At 32.9% G+C, this 15,856-nt stretch overlaps 1 protein-coding gene across 1 annotated transcript in view; it reads left to right on the top strand.

Annotated features, from left to right (window-relative positions):
- The first annotated feature begins 4,488 nt into the window (after window positions 1-4,488).
- The window catches only part of LOC126776579 (uncharacterized), a 109,233-nt gene continuing 97,865 nt past the window's right edge, over window positions 4,489-15,856 (top strand). Inside the window, exon 1 of the mRNA XM_050499213.1 lies at window positions 4,489-4,767. The gene's annotated coding sequence lies outside the window, so the exon portion shown is untranslated. The remainder of the gene's footprint in view (window positions 4,768-15,856) is intronic.

Genomic DNA, 15,856 nt, shown 5'->3' on the forward strand with positions numbered 1-15,856 from the left:
GATAGGTACCACCCACTAATAGAACACAGCAGTACTTGCTATTGTTGTGTTCCGGTTTGAAGGGTGAGTGAGCCAGTGTAATTACAGGCACAAGGGACATAACATCTTAGTTCCCAAGGTTGGTGGCGCTTTGACGACATAAGCGATGGTTTAGATTTCTTAAAATATCAATGTCTATGGGCGTTGGTAACCACTTACTACTATAAAAAAAAAGTCAACGGCCTCTTTGATATTTTTTAATATAGTCTTATAAAAATTTTCCTTTAATTTATGACTTGTTATATAAAGCAGTGGCAATCTCACCTCTGCATCTACTGTCGAACAAGGGACCCAATAAATAACAACAATAAACCTTTAGTTAACGATTAATAACAAACCAAATCAAATGCTTATCGTGCTTTCCGATCAAGATAGAACGACCTCCAAAGATTGTAACCAAATGAAAACTGGTATCGAATCCGCGAACATCGACCTTAAATACATAAGGTAATCATATATTAATTTGAACTGTAATAAACTTACCTTTATATTATATCAAAGATTATTTTATTATAATGTTCAGTTTTGTGCATATTATAATTGATGTTGATTTCGCAGTAGTTTTAGGTCTCCTGAGCAAAACTAAGTAATATATATCTCCTCAAAAAGAGGAGAGGAGGCCTTTAGCCCAGCAGTGGGACATTCACAGGTTGTTACGGTTACGGCATATATATATGAGTGTATTATGTATATGTTTATCTCTTTTCTGAATTTCTTTAAAGAGCTACCGATTGTGTATGAAGGCGAGGCTTCACCAGCTAAGGACATTAGGAAAAGGAAGAAGAACGATAACAATAGGTAATTAATTGTACGAGTAGCCTCTCATCCAAGTAAAGAGGACGCTTGTGAATCACACTCCCAAACTTAATCCACTCTTTGAGATAGAGAGGAATAACTGTATTGGATAAAATTGAAAAGCAAAACTAATAAGTGTTCCTGTGAATTTTAAGCCTATTGGTTAATAAGGATCCACTGGAGTTTTTTACGAAATTCGAAAATTAAATTTACAAAATTTCATTTTTTTTAATTATAATAGCATGTTAACAAGCATTTGAAGACACTGTTCGTAACTTAGGCGAAATGATTGCATGACAATAAACATTTTTCCACTAACCTTTTAAGATGGCTGTAAAAGCTTATGGACTTTAAGCAACAGCCTTACTTGGGGATATGTGCTATTAGGAATATGTCAAAACTATGATATGAATATGTTAGACTAAAAGTACTAAAAATTGTCTATAATCTCATCTTTATATCTTTCGTAAGATAGTAGTGACTGTCCGCCTGAAGGCTCGTGTGGCAAGGTCTGTGTCAGTTAACTCAGTCACAACTAATAAGGTAATAGTATATTGGCGTATATACGAATCCAAAGGCCAATTATAACAATACCTCGCTGCGTAGGTAGCAACCACTTATTTTATATTATACCGCCAAACTGCAATACCTAGTATTGTTGTGCTCCGGTTTGAACGATGAGTGCGCCAATGAACTACAGGCACGAGGGACAACATTATAGTTCCTAAGGTTGGCGCATCATCCACATAAAGGAGAGTTGATATGTCTTACAATGCCAATGTCTATAAACGATGGTATTCACTTACCATCAGGTTCATTTGCCAGTCTACTTACCTATTTTGAGAAAAAATAATAATAACAATCCCTTACATGTTCCGTCTAAACTAATTTCACAAAGTAAATCTTAAAATAACTTAAATATTCGACCCTTATTATTTAAATTAGGCAAATAAAATTATTTATTTATAAAAGTTATTCAATAAGAAAGAATTAATAAAATACAAAAAAGCTGGTTAATCTAAAGCAGTGAGTGAGCCTTAAGGCTTTATTTGCATTTCATATTAAATCTTTTATCACTTGGAATACCTTATTTTTTAGATACAATAAAAAATTTAAATGCCTTTATTTCATGAGGAATACATATTTTATGATGATAATTTTTAAAAGTACCATCGGTCTTTTGTTTTTAAAAAAGCATAGCGACTCATCCTTTAAACATAGTAAGTATTGCTATTTAGCGTTAGAATTTCTTATGAGTTGCTGGTAACTACTCAGACGGGCTTGCACAAAGACTTTACAGGATAAAGAAAATAAATGTTATTGTTTTCTTTATCCTGTAAAGTTACAGGTGATAGAGCTTTGTGCATTTTAATATCATTAGATATCTTCCGATTGGCTAATACTTAGTGTTGTTGTGTTCCGGTTTGAAGGGTAAGTGATCCAGTGTAACTTCAGGCACAAGGGACATAACATCTTAATTGTCAATGTGATGGCGCGTTGGTGACGTAAACGATTGTTAACATTTCTTACAATGCCAATGTTTATTGGCGTCGGTGACTGCATACCATCAGGTGGCCCATATGCTCGTCCGCCTAGCTATTCAATAAAATAAAAAAATCATATCAACCAATAATAGGACTAAGATCAGTTGCACCGTTACTGTGCGACACAAATTAATAAATAAGTAAAGGAAATGTGAATTCAAATTAAGAAAGAGTTAATATTTTTAGTATTTTGTAATATTTAATATATTGTTTTCAGTTTTACAATAATTAATAAGTTAATAGACTGAACAGTTTGACCGCAAGTCGCATTTTCAAATACGAACATACTTATATATTATTCAAGTACTATATTTATACATTTTCTAACATTCATGCTGAGCCAAGATTTTAAATATTCAAAATAAACACGTGAAATTTCGGATTCAAACATGTGCTTAATTTGTGTAAGGAAAACATCGTGGGGATATTGCATGTGTCGGATATAAACATACTACTTTTGAATCTACCAGCTCACATTACAACGTCAAGCAGTGCTCAGCTATGAGATATTTATATGAAACGAGGCGTTAAAAGAAAACCAAACCGCATTAGCTTAGCACAGTGATTCCTACTGTATTATTGTTATTATGGTTTTTAGTCTCTGTTCATGTACCTATATACTATTAATGTATTGATTTTTACAGAGTTTATATGAAAGATATCGAGATGAGATCATAGACAATTATTAGTACTTTTTATAGTTTTGACATATTGCTAACACCTACTTCCTTAATTTACTAGGAAATACTTAGGGAATTAACTTAATGTAATAGGAAGGTTGTCTACCAAAGTAATAATTAAACATCCATTTAAAGTCATTTTTAATGTACTTTCCAGTATAACAATGAAGACCTTTAAAATTTATTAATATAAAAAACTACCTTTACCTCATGGTCCATCTACGTTACTTACGCATTTATAGCATTAATCATAATGTGTATATATGTTGGAAATAAAGAAGCAATATAACTATTGTACAAAGCGCGTGTTACTTAGTTTTGAATAATTTAAGCATTTCATCTACAAATATTGTTAACTAGCTTATGTGCTTTAACTTTTCGAAAAATAATGAATTTATATGACCATGTCCATCCAGGTTCCAGGCTAATTCCATGTCAAACATAATGATCTGCTTAAAGGCTCTTAATGAGGTAACAACTACATTAGCTTTTATTTCAGGTTAAAGAACTTTATTACTCATAAAGAACCTTACAGTTCACTTATACAATGAGCAATACATATTAAATAATATACATAGTTAATTACAGTCGTAAAATCTGTGGTAGTACAAGTACATGCCTACAATGACGCTATATATATATATATATATATATATATATATATATATATATATATTGCGTATAACATATATAATGTTATATATATATATATATATATATATAAAATTAAAATTTAAATAAAGAATTTTACTCATATACGTTTTTGTACTATTCGGTAAACTATTATATAATTTTATCTCATATTTCATAAAATTACTTTAAATACAAACACAAACAAACATGTTTGTTATAAAATATGAATGTTTGGTAAAGTTTAAGGACAAAGGATGCCTTCGGAGAACGTGATCTTTCACTTGACCCCACCTACGTCAAGACAACTTATGTTCTTAAAAGGACAGGGGAGTTCTTCGAAATGTTCTCTTAAATTTATTGTGAAATAAAAACGAATAAATATTACACCTTTTCAAGTACTTAAAGCTTCAACCAAATTTATTATCATATGATAGACACATTGCTTGTAGATATATAATATGATGTACACCTCCATTTACAATAGAAAATAAAAAAACAATTTATATGCTAATATTATTATCCTTCCATACTAATTAAATGTAATGCTAAAACTACTTATATGGATTTTATGTCTGAAACTTTACACATAAAAAATGTAACTTGAAAAACTATTTGGCGATAGTTTGCTCCAGGCAACAGTACAATGATACGCAATATTCCACGACACATTCTCGTTCGGAAGTAGAAACACTGCAATAATAACCACAAAGCCGTTTGCAGGCGTTCATGCCTTGCCAGCCTCTTTCAATTTTCAGCAGAGAAATAGTTACTAACGACAGTTATCGCCAGAACGCGGTTCAGGACACACGTGTTCCGGTCTGTAACGCTACACACGTTATTCTTAACTTTATAATAACGAATGTCGTATTAAAATGATTCTAAAATAAAATATAAACTGATAAAATCATTTATAACAATGTTTGAAAATATTTTAATGTGTATATAAATAATGAATTCCGGGAAAGTTTTTTAGTATTGTGTGTTGGTTTTTATTATAATAATTTCAATTTAAAAATGACCTGTGTGAAGATACCTTGAATGTGGCTCTCGAGGAATTAACCTAGTTTCAGTGTTGAGTAAGTTGCATCTGAATGGCTTTACTTAAGTTTGTTAAACGCGCACAATTTACAATTTATTTTGTAATTTGCATCAGCTTTAATAAAATATAACGTTTACTTACCCATTTATGTATAGTAGTTACGTTTATTCAAGCTAGTTGACACAATTGTATTGCTTTCCTGTAAGTATTTTACGAAATTCATTAGACAAGTATTCTATAAGAACAAGACGCAATTCGAAACTATTACCGCGATGTCTAAATTCCATTTGAATATGTTTCAACTTTAATATAAATTAGAAACAATTTTTTTTTATTAAAACATAATTTCAAATATCTTAAAGCCACTTAAACGATATATTTCCTGCGTAAAAATAAGCAATGATAATTTCCAAGTTATAATCGACAAAGTCTCCATTCCAATAATGAACGTATTCAAAAAGTTTAAATTACTCGGAAGTACTACATTCCAATTTAAAATTGGAACAATTGGAGATTGGAATGTAATCAACATTCGCAATTGGATAAATGTACAAAACAAAATCAACTATCAAAAATATAATGAATCTCTTAACTTTCTTTCATTTGGAAGCGTTGCTGTATAAAATGCCTATATCGACCGCCCATCACTCGGTCACTAGCCTTACAAGCATAATATTGATCGTTTAACCCCCATACCACATAGGGTACAATAATAATGGAATACAAGGTCAAATAATTCCCTGTTGTTAGTTACAGAGCTGTATAATATTATTATTAATTGCTTAGAATACTATTTTCAATTTTTTAAATAATATGATATATAATAATATTATTATATATATGTTTAATCACTACCAAAGCTTCGCAACTTCGCCCACGGAAAATTAAAATAAAAAAAAATCCTGTACGTCAAAAAGTGTCCTAAATTTAATATATATAAGGTGATCTTAAAAACATATATATCTATATTTATTTGGATTTGTTTCGATTGAATTATGTTAAAGGTACCTCAACACAATGGAATAAAGAGAAACTAAAGTAACAGTGAACGAACTGTTGATTTTAAGCCTATTCTTAAGTGAAAGGTTTGGAGCTCATTCAACATGCTGCTCCAATGTGTTCTGGTGGAGACATATGACAGAATATTATCCTGCATCGCATGAATGTTTCTTCGCGATATCTTACGTCACCGGGGAGCACGTAATTAATTATAAACGCAAATTAATCACATGCTAACTCGCAACCTGTGGTTAAGATTCAAGTGTTTTAACTACTGGCTCAACGAAGTGGAAGTTGAAAATTTTAAGCCTCTATGTCTTATAGAGCTTATGACCTGTGCGTATAATAAATAATACTAATAAAAATATAGCTGTTTTTGACGCCTTTTATATTTAACAGTATTTCTTGTGAAAAAGTGTCTTTTCAACTCTCAATAAACTTGTATTTCCTTTCAAAGTTGTACACGACCTTTTTTTTTCAATTAAAGCATAAATCATAATATAAGAAAAATTTTCATTCTTGCTAATTTGATTTCCAGAGACAGCCAGATGTGCTATTTATATATTGTGTTTAATAAAATCAAACTTCAAAGTTGTTTTAACATGACAATTAAATTTATTAATTAATAATTCCAAAAAATATTTGTCAACTAGATATATAAGTAAGAATATATATCGCTATAGAAATTACACACGGATCCAATCACCACAACTTTGTATCTGACCACAGCTCATAATGTTAGCCATTGACAGATTCGTAGCAAGGGAATATATTAAAGAAGCCTGACCTATCCTGTAGTATAATATATCGCTTTTCGTATTTCGTTTAAACAAAATACGAAAAATTTCTTCGAACAAAAATACTTCATATAATATTTCTTATTGTGTTCTATAAAATATTTTAAATATAATTAACCTGCTCGTACCTCGTACTTTTTATCGTAAGTTATCTGATTTATAATATCTGACTGTCCCACTGCTGGGCTAAGGCCTGCTTTTCTTTTTTTTAGGTGAAGATTTGGAGCTTAACCTTTTTATAATATCTATTGAAGACTAATCAACTTAACAAAAGGTGTGGAAAATATGATCGAGTAAAATCAAATATAATTAAAGAGTTATGTAACATTTTTAATAAATTTTAGGAAGGTAGCTAAACAAATGGGCGTGCGAGTCCTTACACCTTCGTTGTGCTGCCAACAAAATTAATATCGATCACTCACCTTTCAAACCGGATCACATCAATGTAGAGTTTCGATGTTTTGCTGAAAATATTTGATGTGGTAACCCACACGACCTTGCAGATAGTCTTATCACTGGGTATTACTGAATTCATTTTGACATTCGTGTTTAATATACAAATAATGATAATGCCATCCAAAAATGTTTTATTCTGTATATTTTTTTAGTACATATAGTTTATGATAAGGTATATAAGCCTAAATAAGGACAATGTCAATGAACAAATAAAGCCTATTTATAATCTATCTAAAAATTAGTATTTGTATCTATTATTGTATTATCAATAACAACAATATTGTAAATCAGAACTATTTGTATAGTCCCCTGAAAAAGTAATTGTAATTCTACAAAGCCTATATTGGCTCTTGAAAGTATATAAACAACATGAATGAACGCTGAGGAATAAAGATACACAAACTTTGATCTCGAATTGACATGACAACGTTGGTCAAGATCAATGATAGCCTATGGTATTTATTTTGAATTCGTGAACGAATGGCGTTTATTGTTTGTTGAATATCGACTGAATTATTGGAACTTCAAAATCATCAGATATTATATCAATCAATCAACAATCAACAGCCTTTCGTAATCCACTGCTGGACATAGGCCTCTCCCAAGGTGCGCCAAAGCTCCCGATTTCCCAAGAGTTCCCAAGGTTGGTAGCGCAGTGGTGATGCAAGCGATGGTTAACATTTCTTACAATGCCAATGCCTATGGGCGTTGGTGGCCACTTACCATCAGGTGTCCCATATGCTCGTCCGCCTTCCTATACTATAAAAAAAAAGTTTGGGAGTAAAATGCAAGGAGGTAAATTATTAGTTAAATATTATCGTATTATAAAGTTATGTTAATCAAAATTGTTTATAGTGCAAATCACATGGAATATATAAACTTTAGGGTGTGGACACATGTCTACGGTACGGCGCCGGCCACCGCGTAAAGGCACGGCGCTATCGGGCGACGGAGCAGCGTCGTGCCGCAACACAGTGCTATATACGATGGTGCATCGTATCGCACGTTAGTTTATGTTTTGCTGTTACTTAGTTCACACATGTTAATAAAAATGGCTTACAATTTAGAAGTTGACTTTTTAATTTCACTAGTGAATGCACCTCCGGTTCTTGGACAACACAAACGGTTCTCGGACAAGACAAACGAGGATTATAAAGATAAAATTTTTAAAATAGAAGGATGGAAAGATGTTTACAATTTTTTTTTCATCTTTCGACGACACGGACAATAAAGAAAAACGAAATTCGAAAACTGTATTAGAAAAGATGGGTGGTGCGTGTTCCGACTTGGTGCACTGTACATGGCACCGTGCTGCACCGTGCACCATTACACGGTGTCCGCGCCCTTAATTTATACATTTGTGATCTTTCTGTCGTTGCAATATAGTATACATGTGAATATGATATAAGAAATAATAATAAGAGGTCTATTAAACATGTTTTATTATGTAGTATAAAGTTATATACTTATATCATTATTATTACCTCATTTATTTACTCAGCAGTGAAAACACGAACATATAGTTCAAGAAACACGCGATTTTTCGCTTAAACTACGCGCCAAGAAAATTTATGATCACTTAATCATAGCTTACTAAAAAACAATTTGAAAACAAAAAAATACTCAACGTGCATATTATTAAATAAATGATTTTATTTATAACAGAAACGCAAATGGGAATTTGTATAAATGTTTGTGGTCACATTTACATCTATAGACGAGTCGAGATGGCCCAGTGGTAAGAACGCGTGAATCTTAACCGATGAACGTGGGTTCAAACCCGGGCAAGCACCTCTGAATTTTCATGTGCTTAATTTCTGTTTATAATTCATCTCGTGCTTTTCGGTGAAGGAAAACATCGTGAGGAAACCTGCATGTGTCTAATTTCATCGAAATTCTGCCACATGTGTATTCCACCAACCCGCATTGGAGCAGCGTGGTGGAATAAGCTCCAAACCTTCTCCTCAAATAGGGAGAGGAGGCCTTATCCCAGCAGTGGGACATTTACAGGCTGTTACTTTTACTTTTTACATCTATAATAATACAATGCTTACACTATCAATAATATTTTTTTTCACAGGACGCCCGATTGTAAGTAGTCGCCATCACTCATAGACATTGTAAAAACGTTAACCACTCCCTCACACCACCAATGCGCCACCAACATTGTGAACAAAGATTAGTATCCTTATGCTGTAGTTATATTGGTTCACTTACCTTCAGACCGGAACACAAGAATACTGGTAATTGGCGGTAGAGTATGTGGTGTGTGGATGGTATCTCCATAAGCTTTTTAGCCTGTTAAGTTGAATGAAATACTCTTAATTGATTAAACCGACCATTGGTTAACAGTCATATATTTGTATGTAATATATCGATATAATAATATCGACTGGTACATAGGACGTAGGTATTCAATCTATGAATACCTTGCGTGATTAGTGCACCATAATATATTAGGTATGTTGACACACAGCTTATTTAATGATTAACATCGTGGAATTCAAAACCCCACTGCCGTCAATTGTGAAATGCAATAACAGTATTAAATTACTACTAATACTAATATTCAATTCTCTGGTAGAACAAGTGTTTTTTTCTTAATTTCAGGATGATTAATTATTCCCTTCGTCCATAGACACTGACAGTCTGACACTTTAAAAACCTTTGGCAATCATTGTGCCGCCATACACGGCATCTTCTCCTGAAACTTCTCCTAAGCCTTCTCTTCAAAAAAAAGGGAGAGGAGGCCTTAGCCCAGCTACTTACTTATACGGCATCTAATTATATCTTGTACCTATAATTACATTGGCTAATTTGCTGGTCAAAACTGATACAGCAATACAATGTTATACTTTTTAGCGGCAGAATAAATGGTGGAAAAAAAAACATAATTTAATCATCTCTCTTGTCCTGGTATCTATTTTTTTATCTATCATTTAATTATAATAGATATCAGAATTAAAATACGAAAAAGTTGACGAAAGATAACTAAATATAAAAGGACCCAAGACGAAAACGTTTTATTTATGTAACCGTAACAGCCTGTGAATGTCCCACTGCTGGGCTAAAGGCCTCCTCTTCTCTTTTTGAGGAGAAGGTTTGGAGCTTATTCCACCACGCTGCTCCAATGCGGGTTGGTAGAATTCACATGTGGCAGAATTTCAGTGAAATTAGACACATGCAGGTTTCCTCACGATGTTTTCCTTCACCGTAAAGCACGAGATGAATTATAATCACAAATTAAGCACATGAAAATTCAGTGGTGCTTGCCCGGGTTTGAACCCACGATCATAGGTTAAGATTCACGCGTTCTTACCACCGGGCCATCTCGGCTTTTTTATGTAAATGAAAGATATTGTAAGACTAGATAAATAGTTAAATCGGTTACCTTAAATCTTTTATAATAAGTGTGTGAAACGATCAAGGGAATGCTAATAAGGACTTAAAACTACGACGGCTGCCTTGCAATATAATCAAGAAAATCAATACAGTTAAAATAATAATTAACTTAAAAATCATAATTTATCTTATACACGAACCTGAAAATCACGCTTGGTACGTCAATAGTCTAAAATTAAAGCGGGTTAAACGAAACGCGCTGCATCTTTTCATATAAATTTTATGCATATTAGTTGAGTAGTTTTATTTTCATTTAGTTTTGCAATAAAAACGTCTCTTCATACATTAATACAGTAGATTATAATTATAAGTTTATATAAAAATAAAAAGTAAAACCGAGAAACGAAAGATTTTTTTTTAATTTATAGATAAATTTCCACTATTAGGCGAACGGTAGTTTGAATTAATGATTAAAAATTGAAGAGAATAAAGAAAAAAAAATTAAATTACCACGCAAGAGAAAAGTTACTCTCATCGTAAAGTTCCCTTCAACGTTTTGAAGAAAGTTTTAACAAGTGAAACATTCTAATTGGCGTTGAGTTCTTGATTAACCCAAGACAAAATTCTTAAATTTTAAAATTATAACGATTACATAAATAATAATTTCATTCGAAGGCAAATTACCTTAATGCCAATATTTAATGAATGCATGTCAACATTTAGCTATTTAAATACCACTACTAGACATAATAGGCAATTTTCTCACTCAACTCAATGTAATTATTTTTAATTTTTACTCGTTTTGAACACGATCCTGAACAAACATTCAGATAGATAAAAATAATGATTATTTTCTTAACTTGCAACAGACGTAATAACTTAAAAAAAAAATTTAATACATAAACTGAACGCAATAATATACTTTATATCACAAGCAGTGGAAAAATAAATTGTATAAACAACACGCTTGCATACAAATCTAAGCTCGTCGTCAAGAATATTCGATGGTAAAAATCAAACTCAATTTTCCTATCACGCTGCACTAGAAAATGTTTTCAGCTGACTTGAATGCACAATCGATAACATCCCTTCAAAATCTTTGTTATTTCATAGAAAAACTATCGTTGTCGTGTACAAAATAGAGCTTATTTTAGGAAACCCCGTTTTAGTTTAAATTAATATTGTTGTGCGGCTTTGATATTATGTTTGTCAAGTTTTCAAAAGATTTTATCTAATAACAGAAATACGAAGTAATAATTAAATATAACGTCATACTAATTTTATAAAGAGGTAAGTTTGGTTTGATTGCTTGTTTACCGATTCAATCATTCAACCTGAAATGAAAATTTCTGCTTATTTTTGTTTCTAGTTTCAGGACAGCCATAGATTATATAATTATAATATATATGTTTCGTATATTTTTTAGAAAGAGTTTAATTAAAACAAATTTTCAGTCAAGGCGCTTTCGAAGCGCAAGCTATAGTAGCGCGATTAATAATAAAATTTAACTACGATTAAATATATTATGCAGTAACAGCATGTTAATGTCCCACAGCTGGGCTAAGGCCTCCTCTCCCTTTTGAGGAGAATGTTTGGAGTTTATTCCACCACGCTGCTCTAATGCGGGTTGGTGTAATACACATGTAGCAGAATTTCAGTGAAATTAGACACATGCAGGTTTCCTCACGATGTTTTCCTTCACCGTAAAGCTCGAGATGAATTATAATCAAAAATTAAGATCATGAAAACTCAGTGGTGCTTGCCCGGGTTTGAATCCACGATCATCGCTTAAGATTCACGCGTTCTTACCACTGGGCCATCTGGATTATTATTAATCTATATCATATATAATTATATCTGAATACTAACTATATTATAATATAGTCCCCGTTTTTAGTAGCAGTATATATTCTTCGCATATGAAGAACATGTTCCAAGGGACGAGTATTTAATATACAGTATTTTGGGGATAGAAGAAGAATCATAGCTTGCTACATTACCTGAACTTAAAACACGGCACACGTCGTCACTTCCCACACGAGAAAGGATGTCCGTTATACAAAAAATTATATCAAGTCATAAGAAAAATAAATAGTTTAATAAAAACAAAAATAACCCCACGTAGTCAACCTATATAATGCCAGTCATTTTAATGTTGTTATGGCCAGGATACTTATACCAAAATTTTTAAACTATTATATTGTCATCGGTTATTTATTAGCGCTACTTTTCAAGCTCATCAGAAATCTTAAAGATGGTGAAAAAATATACATTAAATCACCCGATTACATAATTACATAAAGATCAAGCTAATAAATAAATGTGAAAATTTTTCAATTTATATATTAACTCTAAATACATAAAATTTTATTTTTTTATTAGTATAATCAATGGTTGGGACCAATAAGTAAATAATTCTATGATAAAAAATCACCTGTATTTATCTTGTCTTGTCTGCCGCAACGGCACCGCATAGTAGAGTGCAAGTTTATACACCAAATATGAAACAGAGATGTAAAGACTAGTTCAAAAATGGAGATGTCTCGCTCAACAAAAGAATTATATCAACGTAACTTTATACTGTACTTTAAGAAAATCAAAATAAGCGTTATATATAATCTTACTTTTAGAACAAACTTGAATCGAATATTCAATTATTTAGTTTATAAATATCTTATTTATAGAAGTATATTTTTTCTCGAAGTTACTTAGTTATTCGCTAAGTTGCAGGTTTCCGTAACTTTCGCTTACATACATAAATCATACAATTTTATTAAAACATTTAAAATAATTATATTGTTCCTCCTGACCAATTTCAACTGCGGCCGATATTTTCAACGGAAAAATGTCTATTTCACAAGAGATGTGATAGTGATCAAGTGTGTGCGCAAACACAGGTGCACTCTCGGTATTATCACTCTCATAATCTGATCTCTCATCAGACACGATGCAACGTGACATGACTGTTCAGACTCAGGTTCTAAGGCTAAGGAGTACTGGCAAGGGGTACAGTGTACGGTTGGTTACACCGTCAACTTCCTAACTTTGCTGCTACTAGACTTGCTTTAGATCTTAGCCACCTAGGACTTGCAGTCTTGCAATCAATCTGTACAATGTTTTCACTACAGAAATGTTTTCATCAGTTTTACACACACAATATTGTTACGGCTATTTCTTAAAAAATATGCTAATCATGCTGACCCCTTTAAATTGATCTACAAACATAAGAAATGTAAAACTACATATATATAACATTAATAAAAAACAAGACAAACTAAATATTTATAAAGATATCTGAGATTTAATTCTGCCGGAACTGTCCACCAAGCTGTAGTCGATCAGCGTAATGAAATAAGTTCCAAGTCTTTTCCTCTAGAACTGGTTTTTGCCCAGCACTAGGACAGGGCTGTTACTTTATGAACAAAACCTGGATCGGACTTACGACAAATTCATAATTCGCGAGGTACAGCTGAACTGAATTATGGCGGTCACGATTTTTGGCTACATTAGTATTACGTCAGTCGTTTGAAGTTCTGGCGGTAAGCCAAACGCCGCTTTGACACCACGTGATAAATACATGTCCCTGAATAAGCACACTTAAATGTAAATTTTAACGATATGCATTAAGTTAGTAAAACTAGACGGTTTTTTTTTATAGAATGGGAAGGTGGACGAGCATATGGGCCACCTGATGGTAAGTGGTCACCAAACGCCCTTAGACATTGGCATTGTAAGAAATGTCAACCATCGCTTACATAGCCAATGCGCCACCAACCTTGGGAACTAAGATTTTATGTCCCTTGTGCCTGTAATTACACTGGCTCACTCACCCTTCAAACCGGAACACAACAATATCAAGTATTGCTGTTTTGCGGTAGGATATCTGATGAGTGGGTGGTACCTACCCAGACGAGCTTGCACAAAGCCCTACCACCAGTAAGATTTGCGTCATTTATGTTATATCGACGTCATACACATAAACATCGTTTAGATAGTTGGTAGGGATAATAGGTTTACTTGCTGGTAAAGTTTTGTGCACTCATGACCTATTCTTTCGCCAAACAGCAATACTTTCTGTTGTTGTCCGGTTTGAAGGTTGACTGAGCCAATAAGTTAAAATTAAAAAAAGATCCTGGTTTTCCAGCCAGTTTATAATATAATCGTAATCACTAAAACCAGTAACACAATTTAATTCAATTTTGTAAATGACGTTTATGAAGCGCTTACTTAATAAAATATATTATCATTTTGTATTTTATAATAATATTATCCTTATAATCTTAAATTTTGTTTCCCTCTTTTTAAATTTGGAACACTTCTAATGTTTCTTCATAAATGATTTTAGGGCTCATGTAGATTTATAAGCGTTTAAGAAGAAAAATGGATCGTCGTTTCTTAGCAGGTTTCTAAAAGTATTATACTTTTAGCAGTTTTTTCTCCTAATATTTATTATAATATGAGACTATTCAGGCCTTGTCTCTGCATGAAATAATTTATTACAATATTAATACGGGAAATTTTTCAATAAGAAAAAACTTAACTTGTGACTTTATTTACATATATATGAACTGGACTTGCTCCGGAAAACGGAAAAGGTTAAAAGTATTATCAAAAAACTGTATCTGGGCGTTTATTTGAAATACAAGTAAGAAGTTAATAAAAATAGTAAAAAACGCTGAATTTCGCCGATTGTTCTCAGAACAGAGTTCCGGATTCAGTATTTTCTTTTTCGAATTTTTATGATAATTTTCATCTTCGATTATCAATAAATCAATGTTTGGTATGAATACATATAATGTACATCTATACTAATATTATAAATGTGAAAGTAACTATATATGTGTGTTGCGCTTTCACGGTTTAACCACTGAACCGATGATGATGATGATTGATGATTGATGAAATAAAATAAGTATGAAACAAACTTGAACCGCAAGTTATTCCTAATACCTGCCCCCCTCCCTCTATCAAGTGGGTGAAGCCATAAGCACAAACTAGTATTATATACATATAGGCCTCTGCATTTTTGACAGATGATTTAAGCGGCATCGCGAAGGCACTTGCGTTCATGACTAAAAAGACCAATGCTACAGAGGATCCTTCGGCCGCACTCTCGACAAGTGTATGCGCCCCCAGATGGGCGGGGGTTTGAAGCCCGCTCATGACGCCTAGTGCGTTTTTCTTTTAGTAATTTAAACCAGGCATCGTCATGCTTTGATTGACCTTCGTGAGGCGTCGCCACTTGGCACGGTCCTCTGCCTGTTTCTCCCATCGATTACTAGGGATGTTAAACGCAACCATATCACGCTTAGCGCAATCTTTGTAACGGAGCATAGGCCGCCCAACAGACCTTTTTGCATCCACAACCTCTCCCAGTAATATTTGCCTTGGAAGACGAGTCTGCTCCATTCGATGCACGTGTCCCAGCCACCGTAACCGTTTTTTTTTTTTGAGAATGGCCATGATGCTAGGCAGCTGTGCCTCGCCTAGAACAGACTCGTTTGTCACGCGATCCTGCCATGTGATGCCCAG

The sequence above is a fragment of the Nymphalis io genome, chromosome 20, assembly GCF_905147045.1.
Source record: "Nymphalis io chromosome 20, ilAglIoxx1.1, whole genome shotgun sequence".
Lineage (NCBI taxonomy): Eukaryota > Metazoa > Arthropoda > Insecta > Lepidoptera > Nymphalidae > Nymphalis > Nymphalis io.